This window comes from Argiope bruennichi, chromosome 2 (assembly GCF_947563725.1).
Source record: "Argiope bruennichi chromosome 2, qqArgBrue1.1, whole genome shotgun sequence".
Taxonomy (NCBI): Eukaryota; Metazoa; Arthropoda; class Arachnida; order Araneae; family Araneidae; genus Argiope; species Argiope bruennichi.
Genome location: NC_079152.1, coordinates 76,166,843 through 76,189,054, shown reverse-complemented (window position 1 = coordinate 76,189,054; position 22,212 = coordinate 76,166,843).

Below are 22,212 nucleotides of genomic sequence, written 5' to 3'. Positions count from 1 at the left end.
ATATTTCACCATCCAGAGGTTATCAGATATTTATTTAGTATTATTTTTCTACAATGATCGTTATCAAATTTGTATTCCTAACAATGCATTTGTCTCCAAGTCCCCCACTCCAGAAAATTCAAGTCCCGATATTTTTTCCATCACATAATCTGAGAAATTGTTACAAAAATTAGTTAAAGTAGTAAAAGGAACCTCGAAGGGGGGGGGTGTATAATATCTTTGTAAAATACTTATCTTATTTCTTATATTAAATATGTCTAAGAAAATACTACAATTCAGCAATCCAAATAAATTAAGGCTGTTTTTTTGCGGTAAAATGGATCCATCATAATAAAATCTCATCAAGATCTTTACCAAAGAAAAGGCGATACCAGAAGTTTGAAAGAAGTTGTATCTCTCTTCCTGGATTACAGCACTTAACGCTCTTTTATAGTCTTTTTTCCATCTAAGAAAGCCAACAACAAACATCAGAATGAGGTATGGCCTTCCATTGTTTCGGACACTTTTCTTCTAGCTGTAGATTGCTGACAAGCTAAATAAAAAGAAACTTTCTTTCTTCGCCACTACTCACTGAAATAGAATTCAATAGATGCCATTAAGTGGAAGATATGAAGATGCATTTAGAAATTTTTTTATAATTAAAAAAAATTGTATATTTCAAAAATAATTCATCATATTAGTTTCAAGAAAAATAGAAAATAGTTCTGAATTGTTCCTAAGAATTTATTATTTATTTAACTACGAAATAATTACAATTATTTCTGTGTTCATGTAAGTGAAAATCGACTTGACAATATTATTTATCTTTCTTCAATTTTTTGAGGAATAAGAAGGATGAAATTCTAACTAGTGATAAATTTAAAATAATACCAGCAATCTGATAAAATCTGATCTGATTTATAATCTGATAAAATGCATCAGAAAGCAGATGTTCAAGATTAAACTCAATTTCATCCTACATATCATCTTATAAATCTAGCAGATTTCTAATAAATCTTATAATTCATGTAATTTCATATACCCTTGTGTAAGAAATTAAGAGAATTTTCATATTTGATCTACGATCTCCAGAACTACTGGACAGATTTTAATAAAATTTGGTGTGAACATAGGTTGATATAATGCAAACAAAATAAACATTCAACAGTTATAATAGACACACATGTTTGTGCGTAACACTTATGGAAGTCTGAAGGTCTGAAACAGCGGTTGCAGAATACACAAAAGAAATGGGTTAATAGGGGGTGTGGTCCCCTCTTACAGCTATACACGCCTTACAACGTGATGTCATACTGGAAATAAGGCAGTTTATCAGTGCATGTGGAAATTGGTCCCACTCATTCACCAACGCTGTTTTCAGTTCCTGGATGGTTCTCGAAGGGGGGGTTGCGAGTTGCAGTTGCCCTCCCCAGAGCGTCCCAGACATGCTTTATAGGGTTGGGGTCTGAAGACCTGGCTGGCTTATCCATCCGGCGAATATCCTCACTCTCGAGAAATTCATCGACCAGAAGAGCTCTATGTGGCTTCGCGTTATGATTCATTAAGATGAACTCGGTCCCACTGCACCCCGGAAAAGGCGAACATAGGGCTCCAAGACCTTATCCCTATACTTCACACCAGTCACAGAGCCTCTGTCAAAGACGTGGAGAGATGTACGGCCTTATCTAACATGATGCCTGCACAGACCATTACACCGCCACCACCATAATTGTCGATTTCGCGGACATTGGAGGGTAGGTAGCGGATCCCTAATTCTCTCCATATGAAAGTACGGTGAGAATTGGTGTTTAGGCTAAAACGGGACTCGTCGGTGAACAGAACGGTTGCCCATTGCTCCATACTCCAATCAGTATGTTGCCTGCACCAATTCTCTATTTTTCAGTCTCTTGGAACAAGTCACCCTTGATACACGGGTTCCTGTGGCTGCATACAGGTCCCGAGAGAACTGAGAAGCTGTAGCCCTTCTGTTACGCCTCGCTAAAATGGACGAATGGCGATCTTCTCTGGCCATCTTGGCTCTTTGACGACCTTGCCCAGGCTTTCTCTCGATGGATCCAGTATCCTGGAACAGTTTTCATAGGTTACACACGATGCTGGGCTTTAAATGAAATTCTCTGCATATCTGGATTTGCGATTAACCTGCCTCTAACTTTCCCAAAATTCGCCACCTCATTCCATCATCTAAACGTTGGTGGTTACTCATTTTTACTGTTCCGATGTGAATTTCACCGATTGTTGCAAGATAAAACCAAGAAATTCGCCGATGTGTGCTAGCGAACGAAATTCGTCTTACCCTCCACGCACTTATAAAGCCTGTTTTTCTGCTGGCTCCACCTACACACACGTGGTCGCTTACGTATTAGCCATACAACATTTGCATTTTTATCTAGAAGCAGTGGTTTTTTCCTTCAGCTCAGCTCTTTTCATGCAATTCTATAAAATATGCCAATTCTCTTAATTTCTTACACCAGTGTAATTTTATATCTTTAACCTTTAACTGGGGACGTGCGGTCATTGAGACCGCTAGCGATAGATTTTCTGTCACCACTACTCTATTTTTAGCTCAATTGAATGCATTGACCCTGTAGCTTCCTGTTTGGTGACCATCAATACACGTGCTCTTTTTCGACCGATTTCAGCTGATGCTTTTAAAAATAATTCAGTTATTTCTTTAAGCGCGGTCTCTAAGACCTCACCTCCCTGTTAGTGTCCCAGTGATGAACAAGGCTTAGCAGTTGGCGCTAGAACTTGGGTCCCGAAATATCATCCAGTTTACTGATCCTATTATGAAGCAGTGCTCCAGACACTTTTATATGATGCAGAAAGTGGTTTTAGTGATAAGGATAATTGTACAGAAGAGTTTTTCAATGAAAGTTCTCAGTCAACTGATTTTGATATGTATGTTCAAATATAATTATTTTTTCTAGTGATAATGTATTTTGAAAAATTTATAAAACATATTAATATACCAAGAGATATATATACATAGGTTGATTTTTATACTAGTTCTTAACTTGTATGTTTAAAAATGCCCTAGAAAACCGTGCTATGAAAGTCACACAAGGAGATAAAAAAAAGGGCCAATTTTACCCATTGTCATTTTTTTATTTTTATTTTTCATATAATTGATGAATTTTACATTATATTGCCTTCTATATACCTTCATATACTGTAAAAATAAATATGATTTAAAAAATAAAAATTAAAATGCTTTTTCAAGAATATTATTTATTGTAACATGTAATTTAAGAAGAAAATGTATGTTCCAACGCATTTACTTTTTTCAATTACAATATATTTTGAAAAATTACTAAAACATATCTATATATCAAAAAAATATCTGCAAAATATATTGGCAGATTTTCATACTAATACATTCATTAGAAAATTTAATTTGAGTGTAAATGAAATGCGGGCTCGTAGACCTCATCTCCGCAGTTAAGTCCTAAAATTTTACGTCTCCAATTAAGTCTTAATATTCCTAGAAACAGTCAAAAACCTTACAAACAGCTCTTTATGCTTACCCAATGACTCATTTCATATAAAATATACAATTTACTTAATAATTAATATGTATAATTATCTAAAGAGACTCTTTGACACACACACGCACACACACATATTATATATATATATTATATATATATATATATATATATATATATATATATATATATATATATATATAAGCACTCTTTGAATAAATAACCAAATTTTAAGTTTTCTTGCAATTATTTTACTAATAATGCTAATAATAATATATAAAGTTCTTTCAAATATCAAATTATATATTAAAATAAAAATTTATTTAAACAATTAAATTAGAGTTGATTATAATTAAAAATATTTTTATATTTTTTTTTCTACAAAATTTAATTTAATTTTTATCATTTAAAATATATCAGAAGAGTTTAAAAATAAAAAAGAAATATATATAATTGAAAACAAATGAAACGACATTTTACTTAAATTGAATCCTATTTTTTTGTTATACTCGGCGTTATTGTTAATATATGTATTGTTTTCAGGCGACTAGTTCGTTTCATCAGTTTGGAATTTTATGGATAAAAAAATGTTATAGAGAAACAATATACAAGATAACATCTAAAATTTTATTGCAGTTTTTATATTTGTTTATTTTTTGGTTTGAACATAACTATATTTTATAAATTAATAGCGTTAATAATAAATACTTTTATATGCTTTAATATTCCTTGAGAGCAGCCTATTTTTTATTATTAAATATTCCATGCAGGTTCGAATATGGCGTTGGTATTAAATATTTTATTTTAGAATTTTAAAATGAGTTCATATAATAATTTTAAACCATCTTTTGGAAAAAATAACGTTCAATAGTTGATATGAAAGCCGCCACATGCATCTTATTATCAAAAGAACTTTAACATGAGATTTTAACATACATATAAATATTTTTTCTATATTTAAATAAAATGTGTTGGATTTTTTTTAAAGTGAAGCGTATGCAATATTTTGAAATCCTTTATAGTAAACAAAATCTTTAATAAATAAATATAAATTTTTTCAGCAAACTCCATTTCTACACCAAAAACTGATCAAACTACAAATCTTTTAATATTTAGCTATTAATATTATAATAACGCTTCAAGTAATGTAATATTATATATGTAAATCGCTTTCGCATCTTAAAATAGACTGAAAAAGAATTTGTCTGAAAAAAATATTGAAAAATGTTTAAGAAGAGAAAGTCATAATCCAACAGTAATGCACCCTTCTAATTGTCCGGATCATTTACTTAATATATATGAAAATACATTGTATATAAATTTCCATCGATTTTTCATACACTTTTCATAATTTCTAATATTATTTTAATGACATTTTTGTAATTGTATAAGTAGAAATAACACATTTATAAATTCTATACCATTTACCATCATTGTAATTTCCCTTTGTTCCATATCTCATTGCACTCATTCAGTTTGCAAATTTGCCTCTACATTCACCTATGCTGACTACACAAATAATGATTTCTGAAATCTAAGCATTTAAAGCACCACCCATTCTGCTGAAATGAAGTGGTGTCTTTAATTTGTTGGAGCACTAATTACATGGTTTCTTCCATTAAGTAGCGTAAAAAGTATCTTTTCTGAACGGAAATGTAGGATCTAATGGACTAAGTATCAAGGCTGTTTGTTATGACCTCATTTGTATTGTGTGTATTTCATTGTGTGTTCTTTAGAATGATGGTTTTTTTTAAAGGATTTCCAGATACTTATTCAGAAAAGAATTAGTAAAGGATGAATTTCACATCCAGGCTAATATTAAAAAGAGTTTCGGAATTTTAACAATTCCAAAAGTAAGATTTAATAATAATGAAATATATGCATTTAAGTTATGAAATATTTGGAAAGGAATATTTTAAGCTGTTTCATATTGTTTTCTAATTTTCATCAAATTTCACTCCGAATAATAAAATTTAAAATTATTGTTCTAATTAATTAGTTTTTTTCTAAACACTTATTTGATTTCTTTTAGTTTAAGCATTGTAGTTATGTGGGGCAGCATTAAAATAACATGGAGTGATTTTGTCTTCAAGGCGAGAAATGTTCAATAATTTCACTTGTAACCAAAGTTTTTACAATATGTTACAAATAATCTTTTATAAGAGAAATTTAAGAAAATTCAGGAAAGGGAATTTACAATAAACTAAATTATACTAAATTAGACAGTAAAAATATATTAACAGAGAACTGATATAATAAGCTTATATTAAAAATAACTAATGCTTTTATAACTTTTTCGAATGCTTATTGCTGAAAAAGAAGCAGCAAAATGAGGTCACGATGTTTTTATAAATCAAACATATGTTGTGCGTGCTGAATGTTTAAGAACAATACATATTGTTTGAATGAGCTTATTAAACATATTCATACAAAAATAATTAGACTTAAAAATTTAAATAAATCTCTAAATACAACAATAAAAAAAATTTTACCCTGTATCAATAGCCTATCAATGCATATTTTTCCTTTCTTATCACTTCTATCATTCCTTTTTCCATTTCTTGCACCTCATAAAACCAATTCACAAGCAATTAATCTATTGTTAAGGAAATCTTGAATTAATACAGAATATATTTTCTTATTTAAAATAGAAATCAGCAGTTTATGGTGATTTAAATTTCATATATGTGTTTTTATCATAGAATAGTTGGACAAAAATTCATACTTTCAGGAATTGGACAGCCATTGAAACCAAAGAGAAAGGAAGAGTAGCGCCCTGAAAAAAGCCGTAGAAATTGGAAAACTGGAGTAAAAAAAATATTCAAAGGAAAAGTTTGCTTCTTTGTTTCAAACAAACTTATCCTCATAAAAGATAAGGATTTGTAAAAGAATTCCTTATTCCCTTACAAAAGAAGGGGAAGGTTTCAAGTGGTTTTGTGAATGTTTCAAGTATTTTTCCGGATTTATACGAACCAGAGCTGAAAGAAAGGTAATCTGTAAAGTCTGGCATGTTTGGAGGAAAATTCGTGGCAGAAAATGGTAACAAATGATAGAACAAACTGGAATTCTTTTCAACTATCTGTAACTAGTTTTCTTTGATGGCAAAGATATATAAATGACGAATCTATTGCAGAGCAGTTCAAATATTGCGATGCAATGAATAAGATTTAAAGTTTGTTTTCTCCATTTACACTATTTCTTTGAAACTTCAGGTACAATTAAATGCAATCAATGTAATAAGTATTGTAAAGGTGATATCAGAGCAAATAAGGTATTAGAATTACAGCCAACAACAACAATTACTGAACTTACTATCAACGATGTTGATAAAATACTTCCATTTAATTTACCAAAAGAAAATAATCAATAAGAAATTGTGAAAAAACATTGTCATATATATATATATGCACCATTTTTATAAACTTACACATGCTTTATCAAGACAAAACAAGGATTTATGAAAACATAGAAAATGATGTAAATGAAAAGCAGATGTTTATAATGTAATAAAACCAATGTCATTAGGGTTTCATTTCAAGTTATTTCATATAAAATAGGATCATTTTTGTACGAAAAACCTTACATCATAGGAAAAGAAATGAATTTCCTTTTTTGAAACATTTTTTGAACAACTTTGAATAAAACAGAACTAAAAATTTTCAAAATGTTTTCTTTTGTAAATCTATTCGTATTATATTATATATAAATAAAACAATTTTGTAGAATCAATTAAAAGATTTTGTCGCATCCGAATCCATTTTTTTATTGTTACCTATTTTTACTATTTTCTAACATACCAAAAATCATTCTAAACGTATCGCAATGTGATTCGGAACGTTCTCTCACACAGTCCTCGGAAATTCCTTATCTTTTAATGTTGTTTCAGTCTGCGCATCCACATTTATGCTCATTAATAAAAATGAAATTCATTCTTTCATTCATCAACCTCCCTATTAAAAGACGTTACGCCACAAATTTGTTTAAACATTAATTACATCGCGTCGCCATTAGGAGCATCAACCGTTTCCCTGCCAGACATTAGTGCGAGAACTAATAGCAATAGCTTTCCTGCTGGCGACGTTAACAGAGCACTTTCACCGATTACTAAGCGAGTTATTTTCATATTTCCATCATAACCATGGATTTGTTTGCACAACGTGTATGCATATTTCATCGTAGTTTGCATATTAGTTTTTAAATACTATACATATAATGAAGATTTCTTAATATTTATTATGTAAATAAAGTGATGTTGGAATGTTATACCGGAAAGTTTAAATAACTATTTGGCAGTCGATAATATTTCAGAGACAGAAATATAATAGAAGAATATGTATTTAAATTAGTCTTAAAAATATTAGAAAAGAAATAATTCAAGTTGTAATTTATTTCAGTTAAGCTCTTAAATTCCTTCTGATTTAATTTTTGAATGTGTATGTTATGTATTGCAGTAAATTGTTAAATCAACTTTCAAGTCAAAATTCCTTTATTTTACAAATATGTAACAAATAGAATATAATGAATAACCATTCGCAAAATGCTTTGGTCTTTGAAGAAGGATTAACAATAAGAAAGTTATTCGAATAATGCATCATTATATTTACATCAATTTGATTTTTAGCATTTAAGACCATTTTACAATAAAATACCTTTTTTATTACACTCCATTTATAACACACTTTATATTCCATGCAATACTAAAATCTTGTTAAGCTATATAAGCTTAAATTGCCTAATGAAAAAATACTGTGATGGAAAATTCTGCCTCAAATGAAAATCGCTTAGTACGTTTAACCTTGTTTTTCAAATGCATCACCTCAAATTCCGTTTATCTCGTGAAATGTAATAATATCAAGCGAGTAAACATGAAAATCTCTTTTACGATATTTTGATATTATGAATGTGATAATCCTTCTATAATCCACACATAAATGATCCTCCTATAATGACTCAACTTCAGCAATGTATTAGTTAATTAAGCAAAATACCGCCGAAATCCTTAGTACATTTAGAATTATTTATAACATTTAAAATGTCTACTTTATACTTGAAAATTATTGATGTTATTGCCAAAGCAGAAGCAAAGCCTTCTTAACCCGTAACTGTGGTCGTGAGTCAAAATAACTCCGTATTGTTAATTAATTCTGATTATCACGTGGTGTTTTGTCCTTAAATATAATAATTTCTTCAGTACCTTTAAGTTGCTCTTTCAGCAGTATGTTGGCAAAAGTAAGTATGAACAGGTGCGTATTCTTTTTTAAAGCTTTTATTGTACTTCAAGAATCATTGAATCCATGTCTCTGAAACTGCTTTTAATTGGAAAAATGAAGAAAAGAATAAAGAAATATTCTTAAAATAATACTTTAAGATATTATATTCTCCATTTTTGTTTGATAAATTCTAACAGTTATTAACATTCTTAAAATATTATATTCTTCATTTTTGTTTGATAAATCCTAACAGTTATTAACATTCTTAAAATAATACTTTAAAATATTATATTCTTTATTTTTGTTTGAAAAGTCCTAACAATTATTAACATTAGTGTAATTCCACAATATCTAAAAGAATTAAATTCTAATAAGAATATTGTTTAAGCTTTTCTTGTAACATCTTTCCAATATTTAATATTTCAACATTTAACATATTTTATATTAATATTTTTAAATATTTTTGGCAACTACATGATCATGATTTCCAGAATGCATTGTGTTTCCAAAATAAAGTAGACAAGTGGTAAAATAATAATGGAGTCATTTTGAATCCATGTTTCTGGCTGGGTGAGGAAACTCATGTCTCCAGTAACGGGATAAAATTCAAACATAAAAAAATTAAAACAGTTATCTCAATTCTTATATTATAAACATTTACAATCGTTGTGAATAATATTCTATTCTATATTATAAAAAAAATGATAAATATTTAAGGATATTCCAATTGATTAATCAATAAAATACATGTAAGTAGATGCATAAGTTAAAAGTTTTACTGCAATTTATTTTGTCACTTTTTGACATTTCGAGATTTATAGAAGATATAACGAGCAGCAGTAACTACAAGAGCTCGCTTCGCTTACCCTATTCTCATGGGTTTCACCCGGCTTTGCAGTTAATTCCTTCAGTAATGGATAACTGACGCGAATCTCGAGAAGACTATCCATTCTCGAGGGCTCTAAATAGGAGAGTTAATCCTTCAAAGTTTAATTCTGCTACAGCAGCAGTTCCGAGTGGTGCGCTGAGGTAGGAGAACTGAAACACAATTCAGAATGTAAGACCTACACATACCAATCAAAACATGATCAGAGAATTGAAGCATTATGTCCTACTGATGTCAATATGAATATTAATTGAATGCTATGGAGTTGCTTCATTTCAAATTTTTTGAATATAATGCCAATGTTTCTATAAATACCAATGTTTGAAATGATATTACGATAAAACAATGTTTATTGATTACCTGTTTATTGAATAGTATAAATTATTTAAAAGTTAATAACATTACCAGAAATGTATTAAATGCTTAAGAAATTTAGCAGTATTAACATTGCAAAAATCGCATATATGAAGGGGTAAAAGTTGTACTCGATTTTCAATTAACAGATGGGCATGTAGAATATTGTGGATTAATTTTATAATGTGGCATCTAAATAAGACGTGCGTGATTAAGGTGGTAAACTATCCAAGTGCCGAATGTTTCAAACACCATTTTTGACAATAAGACATTAAATGAGAAGGGTTTTACGATGAAGTAAATGTGAAAAGTACTTGGTAGTTCTTATGAGCTTATTAATTTGTTGCTGATATGATGCCATCACATATTGTTTCTGATTGAGTGAACTATTTTTTTCCCTTACCCAATGCTTTCGATTTTTGGACTTAATATTTTTATTATTTTTAGTCTTTTTTTATAATTAGTCTTTTTTTATTCACTATTATCATACTATTGAATTACATTTAGTGCCATAATGCAAATAATGAGAAGTGGTTTTGTTTAACCCTTTAAAGGGCCATTTTTTCTAGTCATATTATGTTAAAATATTTTTAGGCTTGAAATTAGAATAAGAAAAGGGATTCATTTAGCTTATTAGATGAATTTAATTTGATTAATTAATTAATTTTGTAAATTAATAATTAAATAACAAATCAAGACGCATCATTTTGTGTGAGATAAAGAGCTGAATCACCTAAGTTTCTGTCTTTCTAAAAAAATTGTCAGAACTGATGCCAACCTACATAATTTCATGCAAAGATTGATAAATTTGGTGGGAAGCATACTTCCCACGGCCCTAGCAATGGTTAAAATAAAATATAAATACCTAAGTACCTTTCTGTACCTAAATTCAGTACGATGAAGATTTAACCAAACCCTTAGATCCTTTCTCTTAAATAGCATTAATCTCTTTTAAGAAGAAAAAAAATTCTTATCAAACGTTTTACCATTTCTTAAAAATTGTGCGTTGCGAGAAATTCAATGACAATACAATGACTCTAATACAACCGGAATCTTGAATAATGTTGTGGTATAGAGTTTATAATGAGGATTTTTTTAAAAAAAAAGTAGATTAATCTAACATCAAAAACAAGCTTTTTAACAAAAAACAAGAAAATGAAGGAAAAATGATGATGTCTGCACATTTATATATATTCTATAGTTTGCAAAGAGTTTTTAAATGCACCTTATAATTAAATACTAAAAACAATTTTGCATTTCATTTATTGTAATGGTAGAAAAAATGATTGGATTTATAATTTTTTCTTTTTCGTATAATTGAGGGATTTATTTTGTGGTATGGAAATATTATTATATATGACATATAATTTAAATACAATCGTGGAACCTATATAAAATTTGTAAGGTAGGCCAGTAAAAGATTATTTATTTTTCGATTCAAGTGTAATATTGATCTGAAGTAATTCTCTTTCACGAAAAAAGGTTTGGCTCAAAAAGTAAGTAGATTTAGAAAGTAAACAAAGATTGTATCCAACAACCAGACCACAGTTTCCATAACAAAAGTCTTTTATAAAATAAAGTCTGTAGTAATCGCTTTCTAATCATATAATGACGTTAAGAAGTGATTGACAGAAAAGTATTCATTACCATTTCTTCAGCATCGTTTATTTCAATAAAAATGAAATATTTCAAAAGAAAATAATACAGAATGCATCTAAAAGTTTTATCCATAATTTCTTCTGTATTATACAGTTAAAAATAATTTCAAAAATTTCTCTGAAATAATAGAAATAACAAATATTTTTCCGAAAAATTGTTTAAAATTTTCTCTTGATCTAAGTAAACTATCAATTTTACATTTTTCGTTTTATGCCAATTTTCATTTTATACCAGAAATAAAACATTTCAAAAAAAATAATAATGTTTTTACATCTAAAAGTTTTATCTGTAATTTCTTCTATATTATACTCTTAAAAAGAATAACAAAAATAAGTGAAATAAAATGTTTTTTTTTATTTATTTTTGATTTAAGTTAAGTATCATAATATTCAATTATCCATTTAAAACATTTTTTTTTTGTTACTGAAATTTCTCCTTTCGATTCATGGCTTTGTATTTAAATGCAAAACAAATGCTTCAATTTACAACTTCCATCTTCATCCAATTCAGTAATATATCCGGAAGAAAACTTGACAGCATATTTTGATTGAACTTTAAGTTTGCTCCCTCCAATTTTTTCGAGTAAATCATGAATACTTATGGATAAGATATGCATGCATAATCTATGCATAAGAGTTTTAATGGAAATTAAACTCATCCAATAATTCTGCTTAGCTAGTTGGTCACCACCGACGACTATTAAGAAATTAATTGGTATCATTTTTTTAACTGAGGAAACAATTTATGTTTGATGTAGGAATATAAAAATAATATATGATTATTTGTTAAATGAATATAGAATTCTCATGTTTAGTTTCTTTGATTTTAAATCCCGCTTTGAAAGGAAACAAAATCTTGTTTAAGAAATAGATTTCATAATTTTTAAGTGCAGTCAGATGGAGAATCTGGCACTCTTCCCTTGTCTAATTTCCATACCATACCCATACCAGATAAATTATATTTGACTAGAAGCGAGTTTGATGTATACCAGAGCCATGAAAATATCAGATGTTTTCATTAAATTGAGTACTGATATTACAGTTCTTCGTCTTAAAATCGGGACATCAGCCAAAATGCCTCAATTTCATTTTTATGAACCAATATCGCAATATAATATCCTTTATTAATTTAGCCTTTTTCCAACAAAATATGTTAGAAAATTATAATATGAATGCATTTAAATTTTTTAAATACTCAAATTAATAAATTTTTTAATGATAAATGTTTTTATGCAAAGCAAGATAACATCATATTCTCCTTAAGTAAAATTCAAAGGATTGAAAATAATTTTAGAAACGGAAAACCGCATTTTTTTGTCTCCCAAGTTTTGTAGATCATTTTCGCAGTATATAAACATTGAGAAAAAAAACCTTTATTAGCAATGGAAAAACATAAAATATGAATTATAAATCTATACGTTTGCTTATTAATTTAATTGTAAATAAATAATAGATGAATAATATATTGTTTAATATATTGAAGGCATATTGTTCAAAATAATAAAAAAATGGATACGTTCAGCAATTGTCTTTATTAAAATAAGCCTAAATTTAAAAAAAAAATGGAGTAGATGAAAAATAAATGTCAAATAACTCATTTTCTGAAACATTCGTTTTTAACTGAAGCATAAGCAACATTATGCTTTTGATCTACATGATGTAATATTCACCAGACGATATTTTAAATCATTTTTAAAGAATGTTTTATACTTAATGTTTTTCACAAAAATCATATGAAATAAAAATAATTACCGAATCGTTTATAAGCTTTAGTTCACTTTAAAAAATACGATTTATTTTTAAGTCCAGGCACATTTTATTTCCAAGAACAAGGAAATGATTTTGTATTTCATTCAAAAATATTTTATTTTATCATATACTTAAAGCTATACAAATTTTGCAATTTATATAAAACTTCACTGCTGTTGATTTTTCTTTCATTAAATGGTCTCCCAAAAATCAATTATACAACTATAATGTTTCCCATTTGTCCCAAACAAAATTTCGTTACAAATTTAAACGTAATAAATTTTAAACTAATCATTTTTTTAAGTTCATAGCCTCTATTTAAAAAATGAAAATTATAATTCAAAGCGATTTCGAAATACATACTTTATTTTTATTTTTTAAAATTTTAACATTTTTTTACTCTTCCTACATAATCCTTTTGCAAAATTGAGATGTTCCCCTCAAAAAAAAAGCGAAATGTCTTGCTTTTTTGATTAAATTTTAAAAAAAAGTATGTGTTGTTATTCAAAAAATTTTCACTTGAGTAACTTAAAAATAATTAAAAATTTAAAATAAATGTATGCTTTTTCAAAATTATAAAAGTAATGCCATTTCTGCTTAGTATTTTAATGCATAATAATAAAATTTTAAATTATTATTTGAAATAATTGAAAAAATAATTTAATTTTAGGAATTCAAATTACCAATTGCTTATAACTCATCAATCTTTATTTTAAATTACAAAATGTTACATGTATTTTAACTATCGGAATGGTTATTTGAAGAAATTAGAGTTTCAGTAAATCCAAATATGGAGATGATGATAAAATAAAAATTAACACTTACATCGAACATATTTCTACAGTGACAGGAATTTACAATTTCCCTGGGTGATATTTAATTTCAGATTGAAATGTAGTATCTGCATAAGTTTTTCCGAAATGAACCTTAGGGCGGGAAAAAAGATGTTGATTTTCTTCGAAGTCGATTTTGGCATAGTTAAGATAATTGTATAATGTGTCAATAGCAGCACACAAAAATTTTAGTCAATGTCTCCCAATATTTAATCGCGCACTTCTGACTTCAAAAATGGGAAAAAATGAAAAATATCGGATTTTCTAAAGAAATGTATTATAAAAATATAAATTATTAATGTTTTTAATTGATTAATTAAATACTAATATAAAAATAATTCTACAATCATTACATAATTTAAATTTCTATTCAATTTTTTGCTAAATTATTAACATTAATATACGTTATTTTTCTTAATTTACATGGAAACAGAATGCAGATTAGAACAAAACAAAACAAAATTGAAAAAAATGGAAATGAATATAATAATAATGCATATTGACTTTTAATTGTTAGAATGGTATTCTCCCTTGTTTTCAAACATTCTTTCCTTTGACAAAATTTTGCATGAACATATCCATCACTTGCAGTCTCTCCAATTCTTTCATGGCAGCTTCAGATCTTAACTCAACAGATCGTTCAACGAACTGCATGTGACATAGAAATTCTTCAAATGCCAAAACTAGAATTTTTTTCTCCTTGTGCATTCATTTCAAGTATTTGCCATTTATATGCATTATAAGAGGTGGCTTCTGTAAAACCCAAAACATTCGATCTTTTTATCTCCTACTCTAAGAATACGCATAACTGCTAATTATTGAATATGGTTTTTAAAACTCGTGCTGCATTATTAGTAATAGGTGTTCGGAATACTTAAAATATGCACTTTTTGAGAAATCTTTTTAAATAATGAGCTTACATTGTCTGGGAGATGTTTTGTAAGGGAAATAATTTTCTATAAATAACAGACACCAAACTGGCAATTCGATTTCAATTTCATCGCAAAGCAGATTGCAACATAATATAATATTGCATACTTCAAGAATATATTATTTTAATGCTATAGGACCACAGATAAATATTACGCTTTATCAAAAAAGTGTTTGAAGGTTCTTACCGATTCATTGAATAACATTTTTGCGGTATGCTGAACTAATTTCGAAATTATTTTTCAATATGCATTGAAGGGGATGATAGAGTTTGTCGTTTTTGAAGTTTTTAATTCTAAAGGGCGGAAAGCTGTTAGTTATTCAATAAAATTAATAAAATTGTATGGGATTTTAAAAGAGTTATTGAATAAATTTACTGGATTATGTCAATATGTGTTTCTAAATACCTTCCCCCCCCCCAATGTACATCTGCACAAACCAGAAGGAAAGTCGTTATGAGAAATAAAATATCCGATAATGAGTTAAACAAAATTATCTAGTGATTACTTGTTTCCTAATTCTACCATAAAGTAGTGAAATTTAAGCTAATTCGAATTTTTATCTAATTTATGCATGCTTAAGTCTAATATTTAAATGCTCAAAAATAAATCAATTCGGTGTTAAGCATTTTAAAGCAAAAAAATAATATATAAATTAAGAAATGTTTTAAAGGAAGAAATAACTTTTTTTATCTCATTGATCACTGACCAGATATGTTTTGCATGCGAGTTTTTATTTATTTATTTTTTATTATTATTATTATTCATTTGCAAGCGAAATTTAGCTTTCTTGATTAAGCAAAAAAGACTGGATAGCATTTACAATAGAAATTGTCAGGGAATCAAACATCAATAAAAGTTGAAGCAGATAATGATAATTGTTAATTTTTCATATATATAATATAAATTTTCAAATTTATAATAAATTTTATTTTATTATTTAGAAATCCCCCGTATGAAATGCTACATATTACTGATAAATAACTTCAATTATAGTATTCATCAGCAATAAAAATTATCAAAATTAATTCCATGATTTATAAGTGTAAAGTATAAAAAGATAAAATATCAATAAGCAAATATAAACTGAAATTATATTTTTCGTGAATATCATCGACTCAATTTTATATCATTTTAATTATTTTCACAAAACAAACCCTAGAACATGAAACAATCTAAAACAATCTATAAAGTCTTTAGCATTCCATTTTTTTTCGCTTTCTTTTATGCTAATAAATTAATATTCAAAATAGATTTATCCGCATTTTATCAGTATTGCAAACAATATTCAACAAATTCAGGATTTCTTTTTCATTAAATTAAAAAGAAGTTCTTCATCAAATTAAAATATAATTCAACCCAAATTTCTTTAGCTTTGTGCATGAAATAAATGCTTGAAAATTTTAAACATTTATTAACCAGTAATTAATTAATAATTGTAGATACTAAATGTGGCGAGATGATGTAACGATTCATAAGCGTGACAAGTCTGATAAGATCACTTTTCATATATTCACTGAACTAAGCCTTATAATAAAACTTTAAAGCAATATGAAATGAAGTAAATTTTGGTTTTCTTTTCGAATTCTCTTGTAGATTACATCGATCGGGTGCAAAACTTATTAAAATTTTAATCGTACTAATAAGTTTCGGTGCATTCACGCTATCGTATTCAAAATTTAATTGTCTTTTACTTCAAAGATTTTGAGTGCTTTCTGAATTTTTTTCAATTGTTCTTTCTCAGATTTTTTTTTAAGTTAATAGAAAAAGCTGATCGAATTTTTATTCTCTCGGCTTCTTGTAAATTCTAAATAGATTAATAATATTGTTACCTTTAGCAATGAATAAATATTTAAGCTGCTCTAGCCAGAAATAATACAATTTCATCAGACATTTGTTATTAACATAATTTTCTGAAGCGAGATTTATGTAGCAAAATAAGCTAAAAAATGTTATTAAGTTCCAACTTTTATAATCTCTTGAGAAGTTTTTATACGATTCAATTTATTGTATTTTTAATTTATAATTCAATACTATGTTATTATTGGATACATATATTATGTGAAATTTATAAATATCTCAAACGAATGAATTCTTGAATAAAATACAAAATGCAACATTCCTGAACACATTTTAACACAATTGCATAGAAGAATTATTTTATGAATAATTTAAGTTTTCAGAAAAAAAAATTAATTTTTTTTTAGTAATAGAGTTTATTTAGCTTTTAAATAACAGATTATCTTTTTGAATTTGAGGTTTTAAGCCTTTTCCAAAACTTTTTATAAAGGTATGCATTTGATCAGATATTTCACTTCTATGAAATATTACACACACACACACACATACACACACACACACACACAAAGTGTATGAAAGATGAGTTGGTTGCAAAGGGGAAAGTATTTCTTTAAATTATCACGTAGTTGGAACACTTTATATTTCAAAATAATCATTAATTAAGTTGCTTGCAAGATAAAAACAAACAAAGACGCATTTTTGAAATAACGTTTAAAAATCATCGAAAGGCATTGTTTAAGGTTTCTCTTAAATGGGCTGCCTGTAAAGATTAGCTGTAATTTCGCGATCCTCTAAAAATTATGAGGTACTAACCTTTTCAGTTCACAAAAGGAACAACTTTACAGGACTATTTATTTTCTGCTTGAAAAAAAATCATTTTAGTACTTAGATTACGATTACTCAAATTTTTTTTCGTTAAAAAAAAAAAAAGAAGAAAATAATTCAATTTACAACAATCTCTCTTCATACTAAGCCTATTAGCCCACATATCTTTTTAAAACTCGTCTTTGAAAAGTTTATATTCTACACTTGAAACAAACATCACACAATCCATTCGATTTTTTTATAGATGATAAAATTTTGAGGTTTATTAAAACTTCAGTTTTATATTTTGTGAGAATGAGCATGAATTGTATGATAATCAATATCAATCAAGACTATTAATAGCTTTTATTTGTTAAGATTATATGGATAGTTTTCTCTAATACAATTTCTCAATTTAGCCAGTATTCATGATGCTAATATTTAAAAATGAAGTAATATGAAGCTAAAACTATCAAAAAGTATCTTAATTCAATGTAACTTGACCTGTCCGAGCTACTTTAAAATGATTAATTTGAAAAAAGACTTGCATGCATCAAAATAATAGGACATCGCATATGCTGTGGAAAAGTGTCAAGCAATAACATCGATTTACGAGCTTCAGCAAATGTATAATTCTCCCGGTATCTTTTATGTCGTTGTTTGAAAAGGATCCCAAATACTAACCATATCCATCCTTGTCAATCATTTTACTGATTCTTAAGAAGCTAAAACTATTGTAAAGATATACTGTTTATTTATAAAAGAAGAAAAATAACAGCAATAATATTTATACATCTCTTTAGAAACTTTATTTAATAGCAAATTTTTTTGTTGTTGAACCAGCAACATTTTTTTTTTATTTCTTTTACATGCAATAAAGAAGGAACTTTTATTCTCCAAAAAATTAAATATATCAATATTTCTGCTTTAATATTATTTATATATGCCCCTATATTATTACAACTCATGTCTTATCTGTTCCTTGAACCATTGAAAAGCCAAATCAAAATATACACTAAAGTACGCTGAAAATTATTTTTAGGTATATTCCCAAAAATAAAAAGTTAAAAAGAAAAATTAAATCTATTTTTAAAATTTTCTTTTAATGTCTACATACATTAAATTTAACTATAAACAATTTCAACTTAAATTTAGCCTACTTATTAGCTATTTCAGATATTTTTCCATTCGAACCTTATATAAAATTTCTTTAAATATAAAATAATGTACATTGATAGTGGTGCCTTTATAAATTATTGCAAATCTAAAAAAACATGAGCCATAAACTGTAAAATCTCTCATGAAACGTTAATAATCTGAAGAGTATATGGCTATAGGCATCTTCGGAAATTGTATATTATTTAAAATTATTGCAAAAACCAATCATGATTCGAATGCACATTTAAATTATTGACTTAAATTATTGTCGTGGCTGAGTCTAAGGCAGCTAGGGTACTCTGCTACCCATCTGGATATTAAAAACTCATTATGTTTTCTTACATTCTCTTTCTCTCTTAGTTCGTAAACAGAATACATCTGCACATTGGTCCAGATGGAACTTTAAGGCCTTTAATTTTTTTTTTATATATTTTCAATGTTATAAATAAATTTATTGTGCTTTAACCAGACATTGTCATTGAAATTCGAAGCAATTTTCATCAATAAAACAACATGACATGATGTTTACGAACTTAAACAAAACCATAAGACTATTCTTATAATTATCATTAAGAATATTAATTTGTTTTAATCTCAGAATTATCATTGAGCTTCAAGTATCCAATGGTTATTAAAGAAAGTGGATTAAAAGGGTTTCATGATTATCCTGTAATTTCGTTTTAGAAGAGACTAGTTCCACAGTACCTGATGGAACATTAGATGATTATCTTGATTGATAGACTGCCAAGTTTCATTGTACATGAAAGAATATTTTAGATTGAGAGCATTTCCATTTTTATTGCGCATACCCCTGCTAGTTCTGATGCGAGTCATTGGTTCTGTAGAAACTAAGAGTAAGAAATTCACAGTTAAACCATCCATTAAAAGAAAAATTATTCTGCTGTTGAATAAAAAGACCAATCAATCCTCTCTATTACTTTTGAAGACTAGTGAGGACTAGGGAATGCAATACCGGTATACCGAATACCGGTATTTTGAGCCATTTGTACAATTTTGTAATACCGGTATTCACAAGTTTAAATACCGGTTTTTCGGTATTTACTAGAAATTTTTAAAATTGTCTCCACTTTATGTTCAAGTATCGCGAAGATAGCAAGATAGTATACGTTTTTGTTTTTATATCTCCCTAACGGGAGAAATTAATGAGCTTAAATATTAAATTAATGAAATAAATCAGTTAATTGCTTAAATCTAAATTAGCGAAGCATGGATTATCCCTCAAAGAAAATATTGTATCCATAAAAACTGATGGGGCAACAATTATGAAAAAAGTTGGAAAGTGGATTGGTGCAAATCAGCAGTTGTGCTATGCACATGGAATTCAATTAGGAGTAATAGATGTATTATACCAAAAAAATAAAGAACAGAAGCATCCAAATACTGTGGATATACAGAATTTCGGATTCCAATTTTGAAGAGAGTAAGAGTGAGAGTGATATTGACAATCAAGATAATGACAATGTAATTGTTGAAGAAGATATTGCTAATGAGGATGAAATATTAACTTATCAAGAATTGCTTCCTATAATTTATATCATTATTATCCTTATAACGAAAAATTGTTAAGATATTTAAACGTTCCTCTATAAAAATGATTTATTTTCAGTTAGTATATATTTAGTAATATAACAGAATATATGTTAATATTAGATTCTAAAACACGTTGGGACAGTTTACTCCTAATGATGGAACGATTTTTGAAACTGAGAAATCCAATTCAAAAAGCAATAATTAGGGATTGCAATACCGGAGCAAAATTTCAATACCGATATTCGGTATTTTTTAAATCTTAATACCGGGATACCGGTTTTAATACCGGTATTAGAAATTTTGGAAAAAGAAAGAAAACACAGGTGTTTCTTTTTTTTTATTTGCCAGTTTTGTTAGAGAGTGTAAATTTCGCAAAAAATAATTTGTAACTTATAAATTATAACAGTATATAATCACTAAAAAATAAAGAAACATCTTATTTATTTAAATCACAAAAAAAGTGTAAATATCACTATTCAGTTTGTGGCACTATTACAAATTTTTGAAATGTGATCTAAAAAAACATAATGCATCCATTGTACTGTCATTAAGCCTAAAAAGTAATTTTGTGTAAAAATTACCAGCTGTCAAAAACGCTCTTTCGGCATCTACGCTAGTTGGTGGTACTGTTAGCAATGCGCGATATACTTTTTTCAAGTATTTACCTCTAAATCCCTCATCTTCAAATAAATCGATTTATCGTCGGTTGGTTTTGGATATAGCTGATTTCTGTATTGTATTTTGGTTCGTTGATTTTTTTTTTTTATCTATCGCTAATTCTAATTTTTGTTCAAGAGACAATTCCTTTTCACTATCGACAGTAGTGACATCATAATCTTCGATAATTGAATCGAATTCTGAATATGGATAGGTTTGTGAGAAAAAATTTTTAAGAAACTTTACTCTAACTTAATCAGATTTGAATTGGTTCTTTTCTTTTCATTTTCATTTTTAAAATCATTAGAATTATGTAAATACCATAAGACATTTCTATTTCGGTATGCCTTTCTTCTGTGCGATTTTTCAATGTAATATATAATTCTTCAGATACTAATGTGTGCTGTTCTTTCAGTGACAGCAACATGAAATTTATTGTTCCATTAGCTGTTAATAAATTAGAATCCCTCCGACATAATACCTCAATAGTCAGTTTTATTGGAAGTAGAGCTGATATAGTTCTGGATATTAAGTCGAATTCGCTATCTGAAAAATTAATTAAGGTACCGCTGGTAATTTTTACACAAAATTACTTTTCAGGCTTAATGACAGTACAATGGATGCATTATGTTTTTTTAGATCACATTTCAAAAATTTGTAATAGGGCAACAAACAGAATAGTGATATTTACACAATTTTTTTTGTGTGATTTAAATAAATAAGATGTTTCTTTATTTTTTAGTGATTATATACTGTTATAATTTATAAGTTACAAATTATTTTTTGTGAAATTTACACTCTCTAACAAAACTGGCAAATATAAAAAAAGAAACACCTGTGTTTTCTTTCTTTTTCCAAAATTTCTAATACCAGTATTAAAACCGGTATCCCGGTATTAAGATTTAAAAAATACCGAATACCGGTATTGAAATTTTGGTCTGGTATTGCAATCCCTAGTGAGGACCCTTTTGATTCCCTACTTAGAAAGAAATACAATCATTACAAATGCAATAATACAGTTGAATTTTAGAATATGTATATTCATAGAATAATTGTAGCTATTTTCAGAATCTTCCACCATCATACATTTTCATAAATCCTTAAACTGGGCAGAAAAAATTCCTGGTATATACTTTTT